The sequence below is a fragment of the Saimiri boliviensis genome, chromosome 17 (genome assembly GCF_048565385.1).
Source record: "Saimiri boliviensis isolate mSaiBol1 chromosome 17, mSaiBol1.pri, whole genome shotgun sequence".
Lineage (NCBI taxonomy): Eukaryota > Metazoa > Chordata > Mammalia > Primates > Cebidae > Saimiri > Saimiri boliviensis.
This window is the reverse complement of record NC_133465.1, coordinates 31,871,187-31,892,607: the sequence shown is the minus strand read 5'-3', so window position 1 is coordinate 31,892,607 and position 21,421 is coordinate 31,871,187. Positions and strand designations below refer to the sequence as shown.

Below are 21,421 nucleotides of genomic sequence, written 5' to 3'. Positions count from 1 at the left end.
GTAGGCAACCAGGAAAGGGAAAAAAAAGGGGACAGGCCGGGCGCGGTGGCTCAAGCCTGTAATCCCAGCACTTTGGGAGGCCGAGGCGGGTGGATCACGAGGTCGAGAGATCGAGACCATCCTGGTCAACATGGTGAAACCCCGTCTCTACTAAAAATACAAAAAATTAGCTGGGCATGGTGGCGCGTGCCTGTAATCCCAGCTACTCAGGAGGCTGAGTCAGGAGAATTGCCTGAACCCAGGAGGCGGAGGTTGCGGTGAGCCGAGATCGCGCCATTGCACTCCAGCCTGGGTAACAAGAGCGAAACTCCGTCTAAAAAAAAAAAAAAAAAAGGGGGGGACAGTTGGGGAGCATTGGGACAAGTGGGGGAAAGCTTGAAAAAGGTGAAAAGGCAAAAGCGGACCAGGCGTGGTGGCTCATGCCTGTAATCCCAGCACTTTGGGAGGCCAAGGCGGGTGGATCACGAGGTCAAGAGATCGAGACCATCCTGGTCAACATGGTGAAACCCCGTCTCTACTAAAAATACAAAAATTAGCTGGGCGTGGTGGTGCGTGCCTGTAATCCCAGCTACTCGGGAGGCTGAGGCAGGAGAATTGCTTGAACCCAGGAGGCGGAGGTTATGGTGAGCCAAGATTGCGCCATTGCACTCCAGCCTGGGTAACAAGAGCAAAACTCTGTCTCAAAAAGAAAAAAGAGAAGAAAAGAAAAGGTAAAAGCCTCTAGCCTCAGTCTTTCCAGGCAGTTCCCCATCCAAGCCCCTGCCAGGCCCCACCCTGATTAGCTTCTGATCCCCTGCCTACAGGCATTCTGGCAGTCCCGGATCTCTTTGTAGGGGTTTGTCCTGACAGGCCCCATGGGCCATAGCAGCCTGTGGGTGCTTGGACTTGGAAGATAAGCAGGCTTAGGCTTGACTGATGCTTGGATGGGGAAACAGACGGCCTGGGGAGACTGGGTCTGGAAGCTTTTGGCTTCCTGCTCTTTTCCTGCTTTTCCTTGCTCATTGCAACACATCTTAACCATCCCCAGACTCTCTGGGCACCATTTCCCTCCAACTTGCACTCCCAACATGGACTGGGTCCTCCCCATGGTGGCCCATCCTGGCTGACTGCTGTCAGCATAGCAGCCTGAGGGTGCTCCAGCATGGAAGGTGAGCAGGGTAGGTCATGGCTGGGGCTTAGATAACGGGACCGCCTGGGGAATCCAGTGGCTGGAGGCTTTTGGCCTCCTGCTCACTTACCACATTCCCTTACTTTTGGTAATTCTTCCCATCTGCCTTCTGACTGACCCCCTCTTTCCTGCCTACCTGCTCCCCAGCCTTGACCTGGGACTTCACCATGGGGGGTGGTTCCAGCAGCCCTCAGTCACCATAGCAGCCTGAGGGCGCCCCAGCCCAGAAGCTAAGCAGGATTGGGACTCGCTGGCACATGGATGTAGTACCACGTGGAAAGACCAAGCTGGAGGCTTTTGGCTTCCTGCTCTTTTCCCACTTTCTCCACTTGTTGCAACGGTTCTCAACTGGCCCTGACTCTCAGACTGCTATGGTGTTTGGGGGTTGCCTAAACAGAGCCCCACGGGGAGGTCCGGAACTGCAGCGGAGCAAAGGCCGGCAGGAAACAGGAGGTCAGGAAGTAAGGGGGCAGTTGGGAAGCACTGAGGCAAGGAGGGAAAGTGGAAAGGGAGCTGGAAGCCAAAAGCCTCCAGCCCACAGTAACCCCAGGCAGTTTTTAATACAAGCCACAGCAAGGTCTGACCCTGCTTGGCTTTTGGGCTGGGGAGCCCTCAGCCTGCTATGTTGCCCAGTGGCTACTGAAATGGCAACGGGGAGGTCCTGGGCCACAGCAGGGGTGCATGGGGATGAAAAAGAAGGGGTCAGAGAGTCAAGGGTTAGTTGGGAAGCATTGTGACATGCACAAGAAAGTAAGGAGGGTGCAGGAAGCCAAAAGCTTCCAGGCCCTTATCTCCCCAGGTATTGCACCATCCAAGCCCCAGCCAGTCCCCATCTGGCTAAGCTCTGAGCTGGGGCGACCTCAGGCTGCTATTACACTTGGCAGCTGCCATGATGGACCCCCATGGGGAGGTCCCTGGCCTCGGGGTGGGGGAGCAGACATGCCGGAAAGGAAGGGCCAGAGAATTAGCAGTTGGTTGAGAAGCGTCGTGACAAGCAAAAAAAAAAACGGTGAGGGAGTGGCAAACCAAAAGCGTCTAGCCCCTAGTCTCTTCAAGCACTCCCCCACCGAAGCCCAACTGCCGCTGGGACCCTGCTTAACTTCTAGGCTGGGGAGCCCTCAGGCTGCTCTGATGCCCAAGTGTGAGGGGAAGCCATTCATTTCCTGCCTGTTGTTTGCTGGTAGGAAAAGTAAAATAGCAAGAAGCTGAAGTCAGCAGTCAGGCGACTAAGCTGATGCCAGTGGCCTTGCTGCAGTGAAGCCTGAGGGCTGGGAAAATTAACTCCCCTTCTGTAACTGGTGTCTACGTTATCTGTAAACCTTGAAAATGTAGCAGAGGAATGCTCTTCCTCTGACCCGGGAACCTGTCCCAGTCACATACTCCATGTTTGCGCAATCCAGACCCCCCCTTAGAGTTGCATCTGCCACCAAGTGATTTACTGCCTTTGTTCAGCTCCTGTAACCCTTCCCCTTCTTCCCTTCCCACATGCACCAAATATAAATTAGCAAATCAATGAAAGCCAAAGACTGTGAGGTCAGCTGTCTGGCCAATGGGCAGTAACACAGTTTCACCTCTGCTCCCCCTTCCAAGCCGTAAGCCCTTGAAAAAGGGAAAGGACCTGCTCTTTGGAGAGCTTGATTCTTGAGGCATGAGCCTGCTGAAGCTCCCAGCTGAATAAAAAGCCACTTCCTTTCTCAGTTCGCTGTTCGAGAGGTTTTGTCTGCTGCATGTCCTGCTACAGTTTGGTTCCCTGATCGGGAAGCGAGTTTTCGGTTGGTGGACAGCTAGGACAGCCTCCCAGGCAGCTTTGCCCTGCCCTGCAGAGCATCCCCAGGGGGGACTCCAGACCACTTGGGCAATGCAGTCCTGAGAGTGCTCCTGCGTAGGCATTAGCCCCAGCGGAACGCTTCGCCAGAGCACAGCAAGGCAGGCCCCGTGGTGGAGCCGTGCAAAGGCTGAACACTGAGAAGGAACTGGCGCTTGGAGTCCAGGTGGTCTGGACATCAGAAACACGGTAGGATCGGTCCTGGGAAACTTGCCCAACACTTCTGGGTGGAAGCATGGCCTGATCATCCATGACCTGCCAATCTATCTTGGCACTTTGAACTTGATTTTTGTCTCTTTGTAACTAACTGGTTTCAGTAATCTTGTTTTCACAGAACTTGGGTGGTGGGAGGTGTGTGCGTGTGAACGACTGTGAAGGGGCCCAATTGGGCTCATCAGCAGCAAAGTGTGGGGGCCGCAGGTCCATTAGTGTGAGCTGTACGCTCTGAGTGAATTGTGGGGCCTGCTGGGACCAGGAGTGAGCTGCATAAGGCTGAAGGAGGTGCTCTCACAATCTAGGTATTGTGGGGGGAGTGACGAACTCTCCAACGTCAAGCAGTGTCTGAAACGCTCCTGCGAGGGGAATGGCCCTACTGGTCTGAAGTGAGTGAACAGAAAGAGTGGTGCACTGTAATAGGCGGGAGACTGAGGGTGGAGTGCAAAGTCCCGAGCTGTAACATCGGACAAAGTCAGTGAGCAGCCCCTCTACCTCGTGGGAGTGCTGTTCTCATCCTAACAGAGGGAGACGGGTAAGATGCAGAGTAAACCCACTCCACTGGGAACTATGCTAAAGAATTCCAAGAAGGGATTTCGTGGAAATTATGGCATCACCGTAACACCAGGGAAGCTCAGAACACTGTGTGAAGTAGACTGGCCCACAGAAGAAAGCCTAGATAGGTCTCTTGTCTCCAAAGTGTGGCATAAGGTTACAGGCAAGCCAGGACGTCCAGACTAGTTCCCCTACATCAATAGCTGGCTGTAGCTAGTGTTTCCCACTCCCCGCCGCAGTGGTTGAGAGGTCAAGCTGCAGCAGTGCTCGTGGCAAACGAAAAGGTAAAAAGGAAAATCAGTGATTACAAGAGTTAAACTGCTCACCCTGAGGACACGGGAGAGCTGGCTGCGCAGCTGTGTGTGGGAGCTGGAAAGCTAAGATAGGGCAAACAGTGTCACACTGCTAAGCTAGTGTAACAGCAAGTGAAACGGCAAACTTAATCAAAAAGAGAGAAAGAGAAAGAGGGAGCACTTGGTGGTGACCCAACCCGTAGCCCCTTTGTCCAGCAAGACAATAGACATAATTGGGGCCACTGGAGTTTCAGAGAAGCAGGTTCTTTGCCTACCACGGATCTGTTCAGTGGGAGGCTACAAGATTACACATCAGTTCTTGTGCATGCCTGACTGCCCTCTATCCCTCTTGGGAAGAAACTTGTTAAGCAAACTAAAAGCTACTATCAGGTTCACTAATAAGGGCTCCCTGCAGCTCAAACTGCCTAAGGCATGGATTATCATGGCTCTCACAGTCCCCTGGGAGGAGGAGTAGAGACTCTTCCTGCCTGAATCGGGTTGAGAATTAACCGCTGCGCTGGCCAAGCGACGGCCATGAGTCTGGGCAGAAGACAACCCTCCAGGTTTGGCAGTAAGCCAAGCCCCAGTGGTTATCAAAGTCAAGACAGGGGTACTCCTAGTCAGACAAAAGCAGTACCGGGTCCCAAGGAAAGCTCTTAAGGGCATCCAGGTCCATCTCAGACACCTGAAAGCCTATGGTATTATAGTTCCTTGCCAGTCTCTTTGGAACATGCCTCTCCTGCCCATCCCCAAGCCAGGGACCAAGGACTACTGACCAGTGCAGGACCTGTGCTTGGTCAACCAAGCGACTATGACCTTGCACCTCACTGTGCCCATTCTCTATACGTTGCTAGGGAAGGTCGAGGGCGTTCCTGTGTGTGTCCATCACAGCCGTGTAAAACCTGCAGCACCAGACACCTGGGAAATAAAGCCAGATCTCCGTAACCCATGCAAGATCACCTTAAGGAGAGCTGAGACAGCAAGCCCTGCTCCAGTCACACCCTGGAAGCTGACTGGTCTACCCACGGCCGAAGCACGAAGACTTTCAGTGTGGGACAAACACTCCTTTCTTCAAACTATGGACTTATGCCCGTATACATCAGATCACCAAGGTAGGGGGGAAAAATTTTACTATGGTCCTGCTTTTCTGTAGCTATTCTAAATGCAAGGAAACCCTAAAAGGAACATGCTTAGATAATGCTACTCAGTATAAGGTGTGTAGTCCCGGCGATGGGCAGCTTATGTTTGTTACAAACCCTCTAAACCTTCCTCATTTTGGCTACCTATAAAAACTGGGGAATTACTGGGTTTCCCTGCTTATAGCTCTCGGGATAAATAAAGCCTAGCCATAGGCAATTTCAAAAAAGATAGTGGCCTCCCAAGATACTAATACAGTACTATGGAACTGCCACCTGGGCGGAGGAAGGCTCATGGGGTAACCGTACCCCAATTTACATGCTCAATGGAATCATTCAAGTACAAGCTGTCTTGAAGGTAACAACTAATAAAACTGACAAAGCTTTAACTTTTCTAGCTCAACAGATAAAAATGCAGATAAAAAATGTTGTATATCAAAATCACCTGGCCTTAAACTTAACTACTGGCAGCCAAGGGAAGGGAGGGGTATATGGAAAATTCAACTTAACTAATTATCTGCAGATAAATAATAAAGGTCAGGTAGTTAAAAACATTGCAAAGGACACGTCAAAATTGGCACATGTGCCCGTGCAGGTTTACCATAAATTGGTCTATGTTTGGACAATGGTTTCCAGCTATTGGAGGAGTCAAAACCCTCATCATAGGTGTGCTGCTATTAATTGGGACATGCTTGCTCCTTCCTTGTTAGCCTTGTTTCTGCAAATAATGAAAACTTTTATTACTGCGGTCCAGCAAAAGACCTTGGCACAGGTGTACTATATGAATCACTATCAGTCAGTTCCACAGGAGAACCCAGACAGTGATAATAAAGGTGAGAACTCCCACTAAAAGTGTAGTGAGAGTCTCAAAGTGGGGAATGTGAGGGAAAGCCGTTTATTTCCTGCCTGTTGCTTACTGGTGAAAAAGTAAAACAGCAAGAAGCTGACCTCTCCTTTGCAGTCCACATTCAGAAGATCTCATTTCCATTTCCAGTTACACAAGTATCAGAGTCCCAGTGTGGATACAAAGTCTTCCAGAAATGGGAAACCCAGATTCGCTAGTCAAGCTGCCCCTCGCAGATGAACTAAAAATAATAATTAGCAAAGCATTAGCAGTATACTAGCTGAAAGCGCAGGCTTTCATTCAGACAGATTGGAGTTCGAATCCTGGCTTTTCTACCATGAGATGTCGGGTGAGTGAATTAACCTTGCTGCTCCTTCAGTGTTTTCACTTACAATCTGAAGATACAAATAAGTACTTACCTCATAGGGCTGCTTTGAAGATTAGGTGAGATCATGCTTAGAAGATATTAAGCACTAGAAAGCACTGGAAATTGCTAGCTATTAATTCTCATATAACTCTCATGATTACCATCATTTTAACACACAAATTGCCTGAAATCCATATGGTCATTGTGGCAGATTCCACGGATGGGTCCACACAACATCTGCTTTAACCATTTCTAAAACCTGCAGTGCCTGGACCCTTTTGTAGCTAGGGTTCTGCCTGTGACCCAGTTCTGCCCAGCAGATGCCTATGTGCCCCAGGAAGATGACAGTCATTTAAGTGAAGTGGCGGCACATGTAGGTGGGTCCGTCTTTTCACAGACATGGCTGGGAAAGAGCTCTGAGAGAAGCTCCAGCGTCCGGCCCCTGGCATCACAGGTACTGACTGGTGAGCAGCAGCAGTGGGGCTTCTGTGAGAACAGTCCTGTTCATGGCTGGGCATTCCTGCTGGGGTTGTTTCTGGCTGTGTGGTATCCTAGCCTGTTTCTCTGACACTGCTGGAAATCCCGTAAGCTACCTAATACCCCGCTGTAGTCCCTTTCCATTGAAACTAGCTAGAGTGAATTCTGTGGTCTGCAACTAAGAACACAGTAATTATCAAAACAATCAATACGGGGCCAGGCGTGGTGGCTCACGCCTGTAATCCCAACACTTTGGGAGGCCGAGGCAGGTGGATCATGAGGTCAAGAGATCAAGACCATCCTGGTCAACATGGTGAAACCCTGTCTCTACTAAATACAAAAAATTGGCTGGGCATGGTGGCACGTGCCTGTAATCCCAGCTACTTGGGAGGCTGAGGCAGGAGAATTGCCTGAACCCAGGAGGTGGAGGTTGCGGTGAGCCGAGATTGTGCCATTGCACTCCAGCCTGGGTAACAAGAGCGAAACTCGGTCTCAAAAAAAAAAAAAAAAAAAAAAAAAAAAAAAAAACACAAAACCAAAAAACAAAACAAAACAAAAAAACCAATCAATACAGTAATTATCAGAATAATCCTTATTACTATAGCATAAACATTTCTTTACTAGTCATATTCAGCTTACTAAGGGATAAATAAAGTATGTACAAAAACCTTGTCCTTGCCTTTAAAATGCATTTATTCTAAAATATACCACGTGAGTAGAAACCTGTTGTGTTTTTTTAAAAAGGCTTTATTTTCTTTGGCAGCAGAAAGCCTTTTCTGAGGAACTAGTGGAATGAGCTGACTGAACTTGTATCCTTACAGAAAAGAATCGTCACTTGGGTCTTTATTGATGATGACAGGCATGCCTACCTGGCACAGTGTTCTCTAGAAGTTATCATGGGAGAGTTGAAAGGTGCACCAGAAAGCCAGTTTACGTGTATAAGTACTTGGCTCAGGATGTTGCATATAGTCATTAACGTACTTATAGGATGGTACCCAGGTGTGTGCTCACTTACAATGAGGAGAATGCCTTGAAAGAAGTAATTAACAAGAGCATTGAGATATCTCTACAGACAGATTTTGAATTAATGAAAAATGATGGTGTGATGGGTACAGCCCTGGGTGAAGTGTGGTTTCAGTTTTACCAGTTTCTTATCCGTTTTCATTGTCATTAGTAGTTTTAAAAATATAATGTCAAATTCTTTCTCCTTACAAAGACTGCTCCTTTTTTTTCAGACAGGCTATCACTCTGATGCCTAGGTTGGAGTGCAATGGTGTGATCTCAGCTCACAGCAACCTCCACCTCCCAAGTTCAAGCAACTCTCCCACTTCAGCCTCCTGAGTAGCTGGGACCACAAGTGTGCACCACCACACCCAGATAATTTTTTTGTACTTTTAGTAGAGATGGGGTTTTACCAAGTTGCCCAGGCTGGTCTTGAACTCCTGGCCTCAAGCGATCTGCCTGCCTTGGCCTCCCAAAGTGCTAGGGTTACAGGCGTCAGCCACTGCACCTAGCCACAAAGATCACTCTTACGGTGTGTTTTTTGAGTAACTGTGGCCCCACTGGCAACTCTTGTCATTTTTATTCAATGCCTAGTTTCCCATTTTCTCCCTTATATGCCTCTGGCAAAATATAACGACCTGTTCAAAGCACATCAGAGAACTTGTCACAATGCTAATAGGGAGAACGTTAAGTGCTTAAGGTATTGTCTGCCTTCTTCAATGAAAGAACACAAAAAATGCTGACCTCTGGCTTAGTCTGTCTGTTGGCATATTAGTTTCCTGTGGCTGCTGTAACAAAATGCTACAAATTTAGTGGCTTAAAACCACACAAATGTGGGTGGGTGCAGTGGCTCACACCTGTAATTCCAACACTTTGGGAGGCCAAGGCGGGTGGATCACCTGAGGTCGGGAGTTCGAGACCAGCCTGACCAACATGGATAAACCCTGTCTCTACTAAAAATACAAAATTATCTGGGCTTTATGGTGCATGCCTGTAATCCCAGCTATTCAGGAGGCTGAGGCAGGAGAATCACTTGGACCCGGGAGGCAGAGGTTATGGTGAGCCAAGATCACGCTATTACATTCCAACCTGGGCAACAAGAGCAAAATTCTGTCTCAAAAAAAAAAAGGGGGGGAGGGGAACAACACAAATGTATTATCTTATAGTTCCAGAGGCCAGAAGTCCAACATCAGTTTCACTGAGATTTAGCCAAGTGTTTGCAGTAATGGCTCATTCTGGAGGCTTCAGAACAGAATACACTTTCTTGCTGTTTTCAGCTTTGCAGGCTGCCTGCAGTCCTTGCATCACTCCAACCTCCTGTTTCGGTGGTCACATCTCCTACTACTTACTCTGACCCTCCTGCCCCCTCTTATAAGGACCCTTGTGGTTACACTGGGCCCACAGGGATAATTCAGGATCGTCTCTCCATCTCAAGATCCTTTTTTTTTTTTGAGACGGAGTTTCGCTCTTGTTACCCAGGCTGGAGTGCAATGGCACGATCTCGGCTCACCGCAACCTCCGCCTCCTGGGTTCAGGCAATTTTCCTGCCTCAGCCTCCTGAGTAGCTGGGATTACAGGCATGTGCCACCATGCCCAGCTAATTTTTTTGTATTTTTAGTAGAGACGGGGTTTCGTCATGTTGACCAGGATGGTCTCGATCTGTTGACCTCGTGATCCACCCGCCTCAGCCTCCCAAAGTGCTGGGATTACAGGCTTGAGCCACCGAGCCCGGCCCATCTCAAGATCCTTAATTTAAATCACATCTTCAAAGTCCCTTTTGTCACATAAGCTGATATTCACAGGTTCTGGGGACTCTCAGCAGGTGTCAGGAAAGCGAGTTCTAGCTTCCTCAGTCAATGAGGACTTACTAGAAGGTTACACAGAGAAAACAGTAGGAACTCAAGAAAACCAACAGGCATTTGAGATACAAGGCAAATACCTGGTTATTTACTGTCCTCTCAGCAGAAAGTGCCTTTTGCTGCAGACTCTAGGCATCTCTCTTTATTGTGACTGTCTTGACTTCTCTTCTGACTGATGATTCTAGTATCTGTAGCAGTCAGACTGGGTCAGCGAGAGCCCATCCTGTAGAGGGCGCCCTTTTCCTGCCAGTCTCTTGCATGAGGACATCTCATTGGCTGTTGTCTAACCTACAGATGGCAGCTTTTGAATCAGTCACTAATCCCTGGTCCGCTCAGCTTTGGCCAGGAAAGCTGGGCCACAAGACGCAAAATGTGTACAGGAACCACGGGCCTTTGCCTCTGAAAGGCGCTGGGAAGTTGCAAATATTCGGTGATTGTTAGACTCTTCTTCAAAACCCTGTCAGTGACTGCAGAGTTTGAGCAAAATTCTTTGCTTTCCGATTTTTGAAACTGAGATGTTTATAGGTGCTTGTTACAAATGGATTTTGATTAATGTTTATAAAGTATGGTATTCTGGCTGGGTGTGTGGCTCACACCTGTAATCCCAGCTTTTTGGAGGTCGAGGCTGGTGGATCACGAGGTCAAGAGATCGAGACCATACTGGCAACATGGTGAAACCCGTCTCTACCAAAAATACAAAAATTAGCCAGGCGTGGTGGCGCACACCTATAGTCTCAGCTACTTGGGAGACTGAGGCAGGAGAACTGCTTGAATCCAGGAGGCAGAGGTTACCGTGAGCTGAGATCATGCCACTGCACTCTAGCCTGGTGACAGAGTGAGACTCTGTCTCAAAAAAACAAAACAAAACAAACTATATATATATATACATATATATATATATATATATATATATATATATATATATATATAGTATTCCTTTTTTTTTTTTTTTTAAATAAAGACGGGGTTTCACTATGTTGGTCAGGTTGGTCTTGAACTGCCAACCTCAGGTGATCCGCCCGCGTTGGCCTCCAAAGTGCTTGGATTACAGGCATGAGCCACTATGCCTGGCCTATAGTATTCCTAAGAAAACGAATTAGAATGGTCCAAAAATAAAGAGTGCTTTGGAAAGCTAAAGGCTTGCCATGATAGCCTGTAGTCTAATCATAGACTGTAATTAATTACAGGAAAAGACATATATATCACCAAAGGAAGTCTTCTAGGTCAAACGTCTTTATGGTACTTCAAATTATATAAAGGAACACACTGGAATTCCCAAGCTCTGGGTTGTAAGGCCAGTTGGTTGCCTGGAGGGGAGCTGGGACACGCCCATCCCTCTGCACGCCTGAAAATTACGTCACCACTCAGCATCTAGCTTGGGCGTGAAAATTACGTCACCACTCAGCATCTAGCTTCGCCACGCCCACCTCTGCACGCAACGCTAAACTCTGCACTCAGCATCTAGCCAGCCGTTGGAAAATCCCGCCAAAATTTAAAAGAAGCCCCGCCAAAACCTGCCCAATAGCGCATTGCACCATCCAGCTCGCTCACCGGAAATCCTGCCTACCTACCTACAGCAGCTTGCCACGTCCACGTCCTGTTTCTCCACAGCCAATCAGAGCACCTTCCCTCCCTATATAACCCCACACCTGAGAGGAGTGACGTGTGACTTCTCTGGCCCCCTTTCCCTGGACCGTAGAACTTCAGCCTGGAGCCGAATAAATTGGCGTCTAATTGTTCTCATGCAGGCCTCAGTTTCCTCATTTTATTTTATTTTATTTTATTTTATTTTATTTTTTTATTTTTTATTTTTCTGAGACGGAGTTTCGCCCTTGTTACCCAGGCTGGAGTGCAATGGCGCGATCTCGGCTCACCGCAACCTCTGCCTCCTGGGTTCAGGCAATTCTCCTGCCTCAGCCTCCTGAGTAGCTGGGATTACAGGCACGTGCCACCATGCCCAGCTAATTTTTTGCACTTTTTTAGTAGAGACGGGGTTTCACCATGTTGACCAGGATGGTCTCGATCTCTCGACCTCGTGATCCACCCGCCTCGGCCTCCCAAAGCGCTGGGATTACAGGCTTGAGCCACCGCGCCCGGCTGTTTCCTCATTTTAAACTCGGCAATAAACCTTACAGAGAATAAACCTTACATGGGTCATCCACCCAAAAAAAAAAAAAAAAAAAGCTCATATGGCTTTCAGAAACCATTTTATAAATGTCTGCTCTCTTTGATAGAAGAGATCTAGGAAAGGAGAGAAGTAATCTGGAGTGCAGCACAGAATTAAACTGACTTCTCTTTAATGGAGGCATAGAGCCTGTTATACTGTAGATTCTTGGATGGTGCGAGATAATTATAGGTTCAGCCACTGGATTAGCCATATCATGAATTTCATAATCGCCATCTAATTGACACAGACCTTTAAAAAGCCCTTTCTCCTGGAAGCCAGTTTATTGCTGGGATTAAATGAACTTAAACTCTCTGCAGAAAATGTAACCAACTTTTCACTTGGCTCACCTTGGCAGTAATTAGGAGATTTCTAGGAACTGGCACTCTTCCTCGACAAGCTGCCCAAGTGGAAACAAGCAGATTGTCCTTAAGAATGCAAAGGTGGCCGGGTGCGGTGGCTCAAGCCTGTAATCCCAGCACTTTGGGAGGCTGAGGCGGGTGGATCACAAGGTCAAGAGATCGAGACCATCCTGGTTAACATAGTGAAACCCCGTCTCTACTAAAAATACAAAAAATTAGCTGGGCATGGTGGTGCGTGCCTGTAATCCCAGCTACTCAGGAGGCTGAGGCAGGAGAATTGCCTGAACCCAGGAAGCGGAGGTTGCGGTGAGCCGAGATCGCGCCATTGCACTCCAGCCTGGGTAACAAGAGTGAAACTCCGTCTAAAAAAAAAAAAAAAAAGTAATTAACTGATTGTACGGTATGTATTTCCACTGCATAAACACCAACATTTAATTAAGCCATTACACAGGTCAGGCACATCTAACTCTAGCTTGAACTCTGGGCCCAGAAGGACTATTCAAATCCCAGCTTGGCCACTTGATCTTTGGCAGATGGGACCAACAGTGGTGCATGTTCCATGGGAATGTTGTGCTGATTAAAAGCAGATGAAATTCACATGGCCAATCGAGTGAGTGGGAGCCTTCATTAAGCTTTACCTACTTTTTGTTATTCATTGTTCACTCACCACTCCAAATCTCCAAACCCTATCCAGAGGCATGTCACACTCAGAACCCACCTCAAACCACGAGGCTACCTATCCCTTTTTGAAACTCAGTTTTGGAATCTTTTTGGTACTTCTTTGGGCTTTCCAACCTTCCAGTAACACTGTCTAACACCTAAACGTAAGTCTGGACTTTGGCTTTTGATGATATCTTCTCCTCCCCTATGTTCAAAACAACTTTCTTTTATTTAAGAGTCTCCTATTTCCCTCCAATTTTTCATTCCTGGTCTTCTCTTTCCCTAATTTTCTCTCTCCAAGGCCAGAGATTGAGGAGGAAATTCCCATCAAGTTTAGAAAATGTGACATGTGTTCAGGCTAGGGGAAGGAGAAAGGGAAGAAATCGTACCTTTATGATTCCTTTATCACCTGTCCCCCCGACACACACTCATAAATTCAGCCCCTGGTAAATAATTCCCTTCCCTTTCCTGGTCTGCAGTTTCTCAAACTTCTTTGAATCCCATTTGAACAATATAAGTATTTCTTTCCATGCCCCAACCCAATTTTATTAAAAACTTCAAAATAAATGGGACATCATGACTAAAAACATATTAAAACAATAGTCACCTTAGAATATGCCTATCAGACTACATAAGCACCTGAGAAATGTGAAACTCTCACTTGGTCCCCTCTCCAGTCCCAGCAAGTTGGCAATCACTGCCAGGGTTTAATGGTCTTCTTTAACACAATGTGCTCTAAATTTGTGTTTCCTGGCCAGAGAATGGCTCTTTGAGTGTAAGCTCCTAAATCTAATGACCATTTCTATCTAATTCTGTTTGGTTTGTGTTTCATCCAGATGAGTACCTTGTCATATAAGCACTTAAGTCTGATTCTTGACACAGATTTCTTGGAAAATATTGGGTACGGTTAAGAGAACACGTTCTGGAGTCATGCAACACACAGGACAGCTATCTTTCCTGGCTCTGTGGCAATCAGGTTGGGACCTTCTGAAGTGAATCATGCCTCTCTCGATCCATCCCTTGTCATGTGCCTTTGCTCTCCTGCCCACCGCTAGGCCCTCAGACATGTGAATGAAGCCTCTGAGACGTTCCACTCACCACACTGATGTCATGTGGAGCACTTCCTGCGGAGCACTGCCTGAAACTCTGACCCTCGAGAATCACGAGTAACAATGTGGTTGGGCTTATTTGCTGAGTTTAGGGAGTGGTTTATTATACAGCCATACATAAGTGATATAACTAATACTACTGATACAATAAGTAATGAGAAACTATGAATTGAGATATGTCACAGTAGCACCTATCCTGTATCATGTATCCTGGAATTAACCTAACGTAAATGCACAAAGTATTTATAAATATTTAAACTCTTTTAAAGGATGTTTAAAATATAAAAATATAAAACCCTTTTAAAGGATGTTTTAAAAGCGTCAAATAATCAAAGACATGCCTTTTGTCTTATTTTATTTTATTTTATTTTTTTTTGAGACAGGGTCTCATTCTGTCACCAAAGCTGGAGTGCAGTGGAGTAATCTCAGCTCACTGCAACCTCCACCTCTCAGGCTCAAGTGATCCTTCCACCTCAGCCTTCCAAAACAAAGACCACAGGTTCAAACTATCACATTTGGCTAATTTTTGCATTTTTAGTAGAGATGAGATTTCACCATGTGGCCCAGGCTGGTTTCAGCTCCCAGGCTCAAGTGATCTCCCCACCTCGGCCTCCCAAAGTGCTGGGATTACAGGCATGAGCCACTGTGCCTGGCCCCTACACCAGATCTTAATGGTGGAATTTATGCTAGTTTTATTTTTCTCACTAAAAAGTGCTGACTTATACATTTGTCATGGAGAAATAATTCTATATCTCAAAGACCCAATAAAACAATCTAAGATAGACAAGGCTGTTTTCACAAATGCCTTAAAGAGACACTTTAGACCGGGGACAATGATTTCATGCCTGCAATCCCAGCACTTTGGGAGGCTGAGGCGTGTGGATCGCTTGAGCCCAGGAGTTTGAGACCAGCCTGGGCAACATAGCGAAACCCATCTCTACCAAAAATACAAAAAATTAGCCAGGTGTGGTGGTGCCTGTGGTTTCAGCTACTTGGGGAGCTCAAGTGGGAGGACTGCTTGAGTCTGGGAGTTTGAGGCTGCAGTGAGCCACTATCAGGCCACTGTGCTGCAGCCTGGGCCACAGAGTAAAACTCAGTCTCAAATTAAAAAAAAAAAAAAAAAATCTGCTGTAGGCCTGGTGTGGTGGCTCCACACCTATAATTCCTGTGCTTTGGGAGGCTGAGGCAGGAGGATCACTTGAGGTCAGGAGTTCAAGATCAGCTTGAGCAGTATAGCAAGATTCTGTCTCTACAAATAATTAAAAGAAAAAGAAATTAGCTAGGTATGGTGGCATGTGCCTGTAATTCCAGCTACTCAGGAGGCTGAGGTGGGAGGATCACTTTGAGGCTGCAGTAAGCTATTATTGCATCACTGCACTCCAGCTTGGGCAACAGAATGAGACCCAGTCTCTTATTTTTTTTTTTTTTTTTTTTTATGAGACGGAGTTTTGCTCTTGTTACCCAGGCTGGAGTGCAATGGCTCAATCTCGGCTCACCGCAACCTCCGCCTCCTGGGTTCAAGCAATTCTCCTGCCTCAGCCTCCTGAGTAACTGGGATTACAGGCACACGCCACCATGCCCAGCTAATTTTTTTGTATTTTTTAGTAGAGACGGGGTTTCACCATGTTGACCAGGATGGTCTTGATCTCTCGACCTTGTGATCCACCCGCCTCGGCCTCCCAAAGTGCTGGGATTACAGGCTTGAGCCACTGCGCCCGGCCCCCGTCTCTTTATTTATTTATTTATTTATTTATGTATTTGAGATGGAGTTTCACTCTTGTTGCCCAGGCTGGAGTGCAATGGTGTGATCTTGGCTCACCGAAACCTCTGCTTCCTGGTCAAGCAATTCTCCTGCCTCAGTCTCCCGAGTAGCCAGAATTACAGGCATGCGCCACCACGCCTGGTTAATTTTGTGGTTTTAGTAGAAACAGGGTTTCTCCATGTTCGTCAGTCTGGTCTCAAACTCCTGACCTCAAGTGATCTACCCTACCTCGGCCTCTCAAAGTGCTGGGATTACAGGTGAGATCCACTGTCCCCAGCCAAGAGACCCAGTCTCTTAAAAAAACAAACAAACAAACAAAAAAACCTATCTGGTGTATATTTAATTTCATGCAAGAAATCAAATATCATCCCTACCCTTGGCCCATAGCACCAGGTACTGTGCTAAGGATTTTCACACACACCATTTCGTGTATTCTCAAACAGCTTTCTAGAAAAATATCATTTATGATTCCTGTTTTATTGATGAGGAAACTGAAGCTTACAGAGGTTAAGTCATTTACCTAAGCTCACACAGCTAGTAAGCAGCCACTGACTGCATGGCTGTAGAGCTTATGTTCTTTTAAATACAATACTCCTTTAGTTAACACTATACACTTGGAGATTCTAAAATGTGGGATAATTTGACTACATAGTTTGGCGGTCATTCACTTCTAGATACAGCCTGGATATAATAGGAGCACCTGAAACTCCTGTCCGAAGAAGCATCAGAGACCTCTGGGAACCTCCCCTGGGTTCCATGTGTCTCTGCAGGGACACTGGCAGAGTTGGTTCTTGAAAGGAACAATCCTTTTAACCCTGGCAGTCTTCTTTCCTATGGTCAGTTGAAGTTTCCTCTAGGAAGACAAATTCATTTTAACAAACTACCATCAGGGAGAGAAAATTGCAGCTAAAAAAGAGCTTTTGTGAAAATGAATTCTCTGACTCTCTCTTTTTTTTTTTTTAGGATGGGGTTTCACCATGATGGCCAGGCTGGTCTTGAACTCCTGACCTCAGGTGATCCACCCACCTCAGCCTCCCAAAGTGCTAGGATTACAGGCATGAGCCACCACGCCCGGCATCTCTGACTCTCTTCTTTGTTACTCCATGTACATCACCAAACGGTCACTGAAGATAATTACAGAATTAGGGGATGTGGGATACGGGATATAAAGGTAACTATGACCTTGCTCAAATAATTCTAATTTTGATTCTTGGTTACCACTTTGTCTGTGTCAGCTGTTCCTATTTCTAAAAATGATGGTTCCAGCCAGTCTGGAATGAATAATCCAGAGTATTTATTCATTCCAATGAAGTTAATCAATACTTGCCCCTGTGGTTTATTGGGCAATAAATCATTTCTAGGTGCTGGTTCTGAATACGCCTAAGTAACTGTGTGCTCTTGTGTAGGTTACATAAGCCCATTGAATCTTACTTTCTTCATCTCTGAAATGAGAGGTTTAGAATGAGGCATTCTGTAAACTTCAAGGTTCTTACTTTGCTGATTACTTTCAAGGACCTAGGAGCTATGCAATCCCAGATGTGTCCAGCAGAGGTCAGGAGATGTCAGTAAAAGCTCTGAGGGCTACTTTAATCCCAATTAGCTGTGTACAGTTTCAGGGTAGTCCCTATTTTCAGGGTTACTGATTTTTTAAGGTTGGGCAGGTGTTTTTCTTGAAAAATTAACGTAGAGATGCATTGTGTGCTTTCGGCCTCTTTGTTGAACGTAAACCATTTCTCCACTAGCCAATGCCTAGTGAGCAAAGGTAAATTGCCCAGCGGAAGGTGATGCATGGGAACACTGTAACCTTTGGTAAATGTAAGCAAGTATGGACATTACAGCAATTCCATCCCATCAAACTCTCTTCATGACAAAGGGTCTCTAAAGCCTAGCTAGTGATCTAATATTTTGAAAAATATTCATGATCACACCATTGTACTCCAGCCTGCGTGACAGTGAGATTCTGTCTCCAGAAAAAGAAAAAAAAGAAAAGAAAAGAAACATTTATTCAGCAAAATTCTTGTCACAATATAGGCTTCAATCAATATTTCTCTTTCTCTTTTCTGGGTTTCATCAGAAAAATTATCCGGGAAACATACCATTGCAGAGATAAGAGACTCCTAATAAATATGTAAATATTATAAGCATTGGGTTTTTTTTTTTTTTTTTTTTTTTTTTTTTTTTTTTTTTTTAGGTAGAAACAGGAGGACTGATTTAAATGTGATTGAATCCAAAGAACTGGGAATCAGAGGAAAACCCTGCAGCCAGGTCAATCCCGTTCCAAAAAGCTGTTTAAAGAAAATGTAGTAGAGCCAGTCTGGTGGTTAAAGTTGTCTCTGGGTAAGACCTCCGTTTAAAGCTTGTTCAAGTTATTTGGTAAACTTTCTTAACTTCCCTGGAGATAAACTCCCCTGTTTACTTATCTGTATAGTGAAGACAGTGATAAGACCTCATCAGATTTGTGTGGGGATTAAATGAGCTAATGGCAGGAAAACACCTGCCACACATTAAATGAGCAATAAGTGAGAGCGATTGCTGTCATACATCAATTTGGAGTGTTTATAGAAAAAGCAAATGGGGGGAAAAATCACTGTCTTTTTCTAAATCTCTTTCATGACTATCTCAGACTGGGTTTGATGCTGCTGCTGTGTGTTTCAGCCACTGCAGCTGACAGACCCCGACCCACCCACCGTGCCTGTTGACAGCCATGCAGCCCTGACTGGCACCATCATCCCCAGCCCGAGGGAGCAGCAGAGGCAGCTAGATGCCCATTCCTGCCAGCCAGTCCTTATGTGACTGCCAGCCCATCAGCCACAGTCGGAGGCTGCCTTCCCCATGGAGCAGGGGCCATTCCTCTCTCTCAGCCTCACTCGGAGCCTAGGCTTGTGCTGGGTTGCCTGCTTCCCGCTTGGAGGTCAACTTCCACCCAGGGCTTCACCTTTGGCCTCCAAGACTTTTCTTTTTTTCCTTTAACTCAGCACTCAGGCCAGGTGAGGGTGGCTCTTGCATGTCATCCCAGCACTTTGGGAGGCTGAGGCTGGTGGATTGCTTGAGCCCAGGAGTTCAAGACCAGCCTGGGCAAGATGGCAAAACCCCATCTCTACAAAAAAATTAAAAATTTTCGAATGAAAGTTGCCAGGAAGAAAAAAAGAAAAAAAAAGCTTAGCTGGGCACACCTGTAGTCCCAGCTACTTGGGAGGCTGGGGTGGGAGGATTACTGAAGCCTGGGAGGTCGAGGTTGTGGTGAGCTGAAATCACACCACTGCACTCCAGCCTGGGTAATAGAGCAAGACTCTGTCTAAGAAAAAAAAAAATTAGCACTCGATTTCCTCACTGTTGTGACTTCTTCCCCTGCTCTGGCAGGCTCCTCTAGGACAGGTCTGCACTGATCTCTCCCACTGTCGCTGACCTGCAGAAGGATGGGCTGGGCTCTGAGAGAGCTGAACACTGGGCCAGGCAGGGCAGGGAGGCCTGTGTGTCCTGCAGGAGAGAGAGCTGGGCCGTGCTGCGCTCTGATGATGAGGGGCAGGAGGCATCGGCCGGGTGGGATGGCTCCGGAGAAGGTTGGAGAAGGGCTGGCCTTGGGACAATGGAGCGGAACATTCCAGATTAGCTGTGGCATCCATCGCCCAGCATGGGCTGTCCGGCAGGGTGGGGGCCACAGCAGGATTGCTACAACCTGCTCTCATCCCCGAGACCTTTCCGAAGACCTAGGCCAGTCGCCGTGGGACCTCCCAGTGACTCACGTTCAAAACCAAAGATGAAAAGGGAGATGTTGTCTCCTTACACTAGCCATAACTCCAGACTTTCTGAAAAAGGCTTAAACCCTTAAGGCTTCTGCTTACTCAGGTGGAAAGAAAGTGGAAGGAAGTGTCCATTCAAAGAGAAACTCTCTGCTTCGTTGGAAGATGACTGCAGCCTAATTCTGGCTCTGACATTCTCTTACCCAGACCCAGCCAAGCTCCTGGCTCCTCCCGGCCTTGCTTTTGGTGCCTGTAAGGCAGCTCCGGAGTGATGGGGGCAAGCCCTGCCTGCGAGGAGGGGGGGAAGGCGTGAGTGTGATTTGTGGTTGCTGGTACTTGATGCCCACACACCCCACACACAGCATGTGTTGCTCTTGGTGTAATTTAAGATATTTTTATAAAATCAAAAAAGAAAGACAGACAGACAGACTAGTGTCTCATCTTGTTCCAAATCCCCTTTGGGAAAGTTTGCTAATAGCTGCCATTTATTTAGAAAAAGTACATAGAACACCATGGTGCGGTAACACCATTCTTCCCATTTTACAGACAGAGATGTTGAGCCTTAGGGAGATGAAGCAATCTGCCTAACTGCCGGCGCTAGGGAGCAGTGGGCCGCAGGCACGCAGGAGCGCAGAGCTGGGCTCCGGGCACAGTGAGTTCCTGCTCCGCCCAGCCTCGTGGGCTCCTGGGACAGGCGTGCCTGGGACCTTTGCAGGTGCTGTTCTTCGGCTGGGATTCCTCTCCCCTCCCTCCCGCCTCCTGCCCTTCCTCAGGCCTCCGCCGCACGCCTGCTGTTACCGAACCCTCCCTCCCACATGACCAGTCCACCTCTTCCCCCTTTCCCTTTCTTATCTTCCTCCTTTCCTCCTTTGATCATTCTCTGTCTTCCCCACTAGAACGAAGGCCTGTGGCTGTATCTTTAGCATCTCGGAGAAGGTGCCCCTCACTATTCATTCAACAAACCATCGAATGAATGAGTGGCCGCCAGGATTAGCGGGTCTGGTGGGCAGAGCAGCAGCGGTGGGAAAGCCCCCTCCTCCGAGCCGTCGGGACGGTCTGTGGAGTTAACTGCGCCACAGGACCCCACTCTGGCAGAGCAGTTCAACAGCCAGGAATGACCCCAGCTCCTTCCCCACTCCACCCTTCAGCAGAAGACTGAGCAGCTTCTCCCCACCCCCGGCTGCCAGCAATACCTCCCCTTGGGGCCTTTTCTGCTCTTTTTCCCTCGGGAGGTACTGTGGGAGTCGGGGGGGGGGGTTGCGGGTGGGGGGCAAGCACGAGGGTCTCTGGGGAAGGGAGATCTGTAAACACTCCCGTTTTAGCCCTGAAATCGCACTGCGGTCTCTTCCCCCTGGCTGGTTTGTTCAGCCAGAAAAAACTTTATTTTGGGGTGAGCAGCTCGCCTGGCTTTTCAAGACTCAGCTCAGGCATCTCTGCGGCCCCCCTTCCGGGTTAGTGCCCTCCTTGCTGTCCTCAGGGCATCTCAGCCCTCTCCCTGCTCATCTCGGCAGCGTTGCCTCTGTGTGCTTCTCAGCCAGCACTCACGGGCTGGGGTCATGCCTTTCTTCCTCTGGGCCCCAGGCCCAGAACGGCAGGGCCTCAAATCAATGTTTGCTGAGTAACTGAAGTGGGATGGGAAGGGTTCTCCGAGACAAAGGCACCTGACATTACCATCTGAGAGCCAGCACAGTACATCATCAGGGAGTCTCACTCTTGTCAACATGCCCTCTCCAGCTCCAAGTGCCAGGGCCAGCTGGGAATCCGGAGGGACCACATCTTATGTAGGCCATATGATTAACTCCAGACAAACGATGTTTGCCCTGCAAAACCGGTGCTGCTGGGCCGGGAGTGGTGGCCTATAATCCCAACACTTTTGTAGGCTGAG

General features: G+C 47.5%; 1 long non-coding RNA gene across 1 annotated transcript; it reads left to right on the top strand.

The window, feature by feature from the left end:
- Positions 1-323: 323 nt before the first annotated feature.
- On the top strand, positions 324-19,257 carry LOC104651938 (uncharacterized). Its single transcript, XR_012514608.1, has 5 exons — positions 324-3,182; positions 4,909-5,166; positions 16,760-16,967; positions 17,988-18,133; positions 18,452-19,257. It is a non-coding gene; the product is annotated as an uncharacterized LOC104651938 (long non-coding RNA).
- The last annotated feature ends 2,164 nt before the right edge of the window (positions 19,258-21,421 follow it).